This window comes from Aptenodytes forsteri, unplaced genomic scaffold (assembly GCF_000699145.1).
Source record: "Aptenodytes forsteri isolate BGI_AS27 unplaced genomic scaffold, ASM69914v1 Scaffold15, whole genome shotgun sequence".
NCBI classification, from domain to species: domain Eukaryota; kingdom Metazoa; phylum Chordata; class Aves; order Sphenisciformes; family Spheniscidae; genus Aptenodytes; species Aptenodytes forsteri.
Genome location: NW_008795129.1, coordinates 25,415,149 through 25,421,542, shown reverse-complemented (window position 1 = coordinate 25,421,542; position 6,394 = coordinate 25,415,149).

The window sequence follows — 6,394 nt, the reverse complement described above, 5'->3', positions numbered from 1 at the left end:
GGGGGACACACCACACAGAAAAGTGAGATTTATCAGGTAGTTAATTGCCAAGCATTTAAATTTGTTGGGAAACTGTAATTTTAATTATTACTGCATTATGCATTCATACATTTACATGCTTATGTCATGTAGGAACCTCAGAATGACATGACACATTTTAATTAAAACAATTATTTATTGACAGTTAGATCTATTCAAATAGTGCCTGCTTTTCAGTACCTTTCACTGTTTTCTTCAACGGTGAATGGCACATCAGAAACATAAATAGGAATAGCTCAGATGTGACATGTCAATTTGTTTTGATACATGCTGCTTCCTTTTCTTTATGAGTTTCCTTTCTTAAAGCTGACTCTCTATATCTCTGGAATGATACAGAGAGCCACTAAATAATACAAGTCTCTCCTTTAGTTATTGTATAATTTGTGACTTTGTTTCCCTCTTTGCCAGCCACATAAGGAAAATTCACCCCAGTCTTTCATTTGTTCATCAGACTGAGCACATGAGCCATCATAAACTTTCCATAATTGCCATTACTCTTTTCCAAGTCAAGCCTGCCATTCACAAACAGCGCATGAACCAATTTAAGCTTTTAGCAGGGGGCCAGCTTTGAGCCAAAACAAACCAGGTGCATTCTGGAAAGACATTTCTCCATAGGAGCGTACACAATCCATGCTGGTTGCCCTTCCTTGGCAAATTCTTTCCTCTCTCCAGTCAGAAATCCATTTTAGATTTTCTTTGTGAGCACATGAAAGAGTAACTTTGAAATTTAGCAGGAAGACTAGCTGAAACAATTTTTAAACTATGTCCAAAACAATATAACTTACTTGTTTCTTAGCAGGAAAAAGGAGGAGCCATCAGAATTTTAACCAAATTTTTCCCACTTAATGTGTTATAGAGTGCTTAAAATAGCTTCAAGATGGAAAAAACAAATAAAAAGAAAGCAAAAACTTACAGGAAGCAGACTTGAAATCCAACACACAAGTGCAGGAGTCCTCTTTGATCCCTAAGGAAGCAAAAAGCTAACTTTAATATTGTCCCCCATATTTTGAAGTCACAAACCAAAACTTAATTTTGGTGAAAAACACAGGCCCTTTTCCACTAAAATGTTATGTTTTGCCTGTGAACTAATGAAAGGAGCAAGAATAACAGTAACTATTTCCTCACTTACCTCTTGCATTCAGAAGTCTCCCTGATGACAACAGTATTTGAGTTCCACCACTTCTATACTAGGGTGTGTTTTCCTCTAATTGAGGACTTGTTACCCCTAATTAAGGCAGATTCCAGTTCACACTCCTAGTCAATCAGGGTAACGAGCAGGTCCTACCCCTGTGCTCAGAGAGCAGCACATCAGTGTTGGCACAAAAACATCAGGTCTCCTGGCTCTAAAGGGCTTCATTGCCCCAAACTGGGAATTAATGCAGTGTATGGCACAAAACTCAGTACCAAAATGAGCATCAGTTATGGAGGGAGGTGGTATCCAAAATATTCGTTTCAGAAGAGAACACTAGCAGCACGTTAGAACAGCAGATCCACAAAACATATCTAAAACACTGGTATAAATAGCATAGCTAAAGATCTAGTGGACAAGTCTGCTTCTCATAGCAAATCCAGTCTCTATCAGATGTAGATATCTTCAGATATTTAGGAACTGCGAATTGCACCCCTGCATCAGCCTTACAGTCTATGCAAAAACCTTGAAAATCGCAATTGCGGAAAAATCTGACATTAATAAAATTTCCTCTAAACCCATCATATTTTCCTAATGTTAGACTTTTTATCATTTCAAAAGCTTGATTTTCTTTCTTTGTTTCATTGTATTTTTAGTACGGTAACATGTTAGCCTGGCATATTGGATGGGTTACTAGTATTCACAAAAGATTGCCTGTAGGAACTTCTGGTCTCAGTAATAAAATTCCAGAGGAAACGTACCCAGGGTGAAAAAATTTAGGTTTTTTAAATATATTTTTTGGAAGCTCGCACTGGAGTTTCATCCCATGTTTCTTTATTTTTGGATAATGAGATCTTTATTCTTTATATCATTCTTTGTTTTACATGTATTCCTCTTTTACATGTTTTTTTGCCAGATGCTTTGGTGATCAACCCCTGGAAAGCCACCCCAGGCAGCAGACAGCGGCAAAGAAGCAGCCTCCACCCTGCGCCCCACCTCCTTCATGCCTTCTTCAAGAGCGGGAGTTATGCGACCTTCATCATAAATTCAAGGTTTACTCTGTAGGGAAAACATTTATGGAACTATAGAGCTATTCTGGGGTAAATGAAGAATATAACTTCCCAGTGACTCATATAATCACAGCCAAACTTGTCCTAATTAGGAAACAGGTAATCGTATTTGCCTGAGATGACAGCTGTATTATAAGGCCAGAAATGCAACTTTCTACAGTTGCTGCAAACCGTTTTCCCCTTCTCCTCCTGTTGTCCCACAGAAAACTTGGGAAGCCACAAAACAGGCATATAAGTGGAACATATGCATGTTTCCAAGGCCCGAAAGGGGTCTTTCTCCAAGATGATCACAGGTCCACTGTGTACCTGGCAGCAAAAGCCTGCAAAGGGGGTGCAATGCTGTGGAAGCCTCTAAAGGCATCAAGAAGAAAAGCAGCAGTTTTCCAGGATGATTGGCAAGAGGTAGATTATCTTCAAGCTGTTGCCAAGGACTAGGACATAATTAGATGTCAGGCACAATTCAGCAACTGCCACCAGCTCCCCTTTCCACTCCAGCCCGAGCTGTGCAGTGCTGGGCTCCTGACTGGGGATCGTTAGGAGCATCACACAGGCACAGGCTGGGAAATTCTTTGCCTGTAGGCACTAATTTTCAACTGCTCTCACCAATCTCATGTCCAGGGGTAGGCATGCAGAATTTAGGGCAAGGGGAAAAAAATAAATAAATAGAACGTTGGGGAGAGAGAGAAGCATATAGAATATATTAATTTTTGAGATTCACAAAGGGGAAGATGAGAAGATTACACCCTGGCTGCTTTTAACAGTGCAGCAGTGCTTATCGATACGGTTTTGCATTCTCTAGGTGTTAGTTTGCCAAAGACTCTGTTTCCATGTGCAGAGTACGCACCGAGAAATTATGTGTTTGCAGGGATTGCATTTCTTAAAAGAAGACAAAAACAATCAGCAGTTAATATATAAAAGCCTGACAGTCTATATAGGGATAAAAAAGAAATGACAGCTCCCAGTATGCAAAACCCATGAGAAAGCTCTTCAGTCTTAACAGCGTGAACAGGAGGGCATTGAATACTACTAAAATCTGGTTACATATGTTTATTTCAAGCTCCTCTGAAAATTATGATGCAGGACATGCTCTTTTCCTGAGTTTATTTAATTTTAGTGTCTCTTCAGTCACTGATGCAGAATTTTCCCCATGTATTCAAAGAGCTGAATGGCTTGGTTGGGATCTGCAAGATTCCCCTATACAAATTCCAGCTCTCAACCTTTTTGCAGGAGGAAAGTCTTCCTATGGCAGTTGCGTGGGATATTATTGGGATATTTCCTAGTTTTCAGGCAATGAATTTAGTGCACCTGAAAAGAAATGGTCACAGAAATGCCATCTGAGGATTAATGCCTGATAGGAGCATGGGCAAACACGATATTTTACCCCACTAGATGTTCGTTTTTAAGTGGTTTTAGACTTCATGTATGAGAGAAATGGGATTACTGAAAAACATACTTTTTAATGTTTGAGGAGGAAAATGGTTGTGCTAGCTGGGATATCACATTGCAGTTGTCTGGAAGGGATGTGATGTCACACTTTCTCTTCATTACACTATACCATACTGTGAGCAACCCATTCACTGCTCACACTATTGCTTAAATTACATATCTTACTCAAAAAGAACAACATAAGATGGTACCTTTTTCTTTATTCACACTGTGCAAATGATCACAAAACTCTTGGATTCTCTCTTTTGCAACCCACCTTGTGACAATAAATACGATTTGACTGAAGGTTCACCCGAGGTTACATGATCTTTGCCCTTTTTTAATAGACATTTGAACTTCTGATAAAAGATATCTAGGGTAATTCCCCCGCGAGCAATCTCCAGAGCTATCTGTGGAGACTGGGGTCTCCTGCCATACCGTTGCAGATAATATTAGCCCCAACAAGAATGAGACTCTGTTTAAATTCAAGTTAAGAGATTATTAAAGACCCTGGTCTGCAGGGAAATGGAAAGAGGCATTTCAGCCCCATCAACAGATGTGTTAGCTGGGAGTGCACAGGACGCTGAGCCAGGAGACCCACCATGCACACCAGCCTCTGCGCTGCCTGGCTCTGTGACCTGGGAAAAAAAGGAAAAAAAGGGGGAAAAAACCCACTTTCCTTCTCCCTGCCTCAATTTTGCCACTGATTAAAAATAAGTGGATAAAATTATTCTTCCCTTTGTGCGGGATGAATGTCAACCATGGCATAATGGGCAGGAGGCAGTGATCACTGCTGCTGGCTTGTGCGGCTTGGTGGTGCAGAGCAGAAGACCCAGGCCCACCACAGACACCACAGAGGCTGTGCGTTGTTTTTCACTGAGCACTGACCCGCAGCTCATTGAGAGTTTTGCCTCTGTGCCTCCCCAACAGCAGGACTTAGCCCTTCGTCTCTTTGTTATTAATTGGGTAAAAAAATAGAACTGTACCTGAAAGCACTATTTTGGTTCTCTATCAGCACCACCTGTACTCCCTTTCATACCCTTTGTCATTGATCTGGCCTCCAGCTCCCTCACTTTGCAGTTTGTAGGGGAAATAGTTTGTTGCAGCACTAGTTGTCATAAATCCTTTGAGGAGACCGTTACAATGGGAGGGCTAACAGCCACCTCCGGCAGCACCAGCCATTGCCACTGCCACGCCAAGACATCGCTGGAACCTCCTGGCCATAAGCTGGGCTCCAAACCTCATGGATTTTCACCTAAACCACCCAGGTTCAACGTTCAATATTGGGATGGATAGGGCAGAGAACAGTGGTGATCATAATGCTTAAAACAGAAAATTTCAAAAGCAAGAGTTACTTATTTCTGACTAGATTTAATTGAAAAGGAGAAATATGTCCAAATGATTCCCCATCCTGTTTCTACACCAGCTGGGGAAGAGGAACATCATTCTCAGTCACTTAATGGATAACTCTTGGGAATGTTTTACCTGAGCGGGGTCTTTGAGAGAGGCTTGCAACTCTTCACAATTTTCAGATTGTTCGCTATGCAACCATGGATTTGAGTGAGATCCTTCCAGTGGTTAAAAATGGTCTCTAAGCAACAAGCACTAAAATGTTTTCAAATCTTTTTTTACTTGACCCAGGATTTGTGCTGAGTTAGATGAGTAAATACTGGCATGATGTGACATTCTTGTTATTTATGTTACATCCAAATAAGTGGAAGATAACCTAGGCAAATTTCCATTATCTAATTATAAAAACCTTCTCATATTCCCATGAAACTAATTTTAATTTGATGAAAAACAGACAACTTGGAAATTGATTTCCTACGATTCGAGCGATAAGATTCTTTCTTAGTATGTTCTCAATTTACCAAAGACTCCAAAATTGGCGATCTCTATTAATAAACATTGCTGGTTGCTCATGCAGTGACTTTATGTTATTACAAAAAAAAAAAAAAGAGTAAAACAGGGAAAAAGATTGCTAGATTTAGCAGCTCCTCTGCTACATTCGAGGGAGGGAGGAAGGGACCACACTGTGCTTTATTTTTAGGAGGGAACTGAAACAGGCTGAGCTACCCCACAAGGGCTCCTGCAGAAATCAGGTGAAGCTCCTGCTTTGTTAGAAGCTACTCGCACCATGTGATGGTCATGTATATTTAAAATGTCAGTAAGAATTCGACAAAAAGTTGTCTTTGGAGCACTGAGAAAGAGAATTACAGAAAGCACATTATAATCATGGTATGCAGACAATTAGCCGCAGTGGAAACAAATTGTGCTTTGATCCTTATTTCCTATTAAAGGTCACAATCCTGCAGTCCCTTACACATGAAAACACCATAGCAGAATTCGTTGCATGAGTAAGGGTTACCATGCAGACTACCAGAGCCTCTCCTGAAACTTCTGACATGAGACAATATGTAAAATGACCATAAATAAGGAACAGCAGGAGAAAGCTCAGCTCCATATCTGATACGCAGCAGTTCAGACCCAGGTTTGACCGCTTTTCCTGAAAACTAAGCCACATAACCCCCGATTTCCTGCAAAATCTAAGAGGAAGATCAATTTAACTAATGATGTGGGGGTTCTGTGTCCCCATGGACCTCACACATATTATTTATAGAATGCATTAATATTTCATTTTTCCCATCCCTAAACAGTCTTTGAGGGTGAAAAAAAGAGATAGCTTGAGACAGGTAACATTTTAATTGAAATTAATGGGATTGGTTTGATT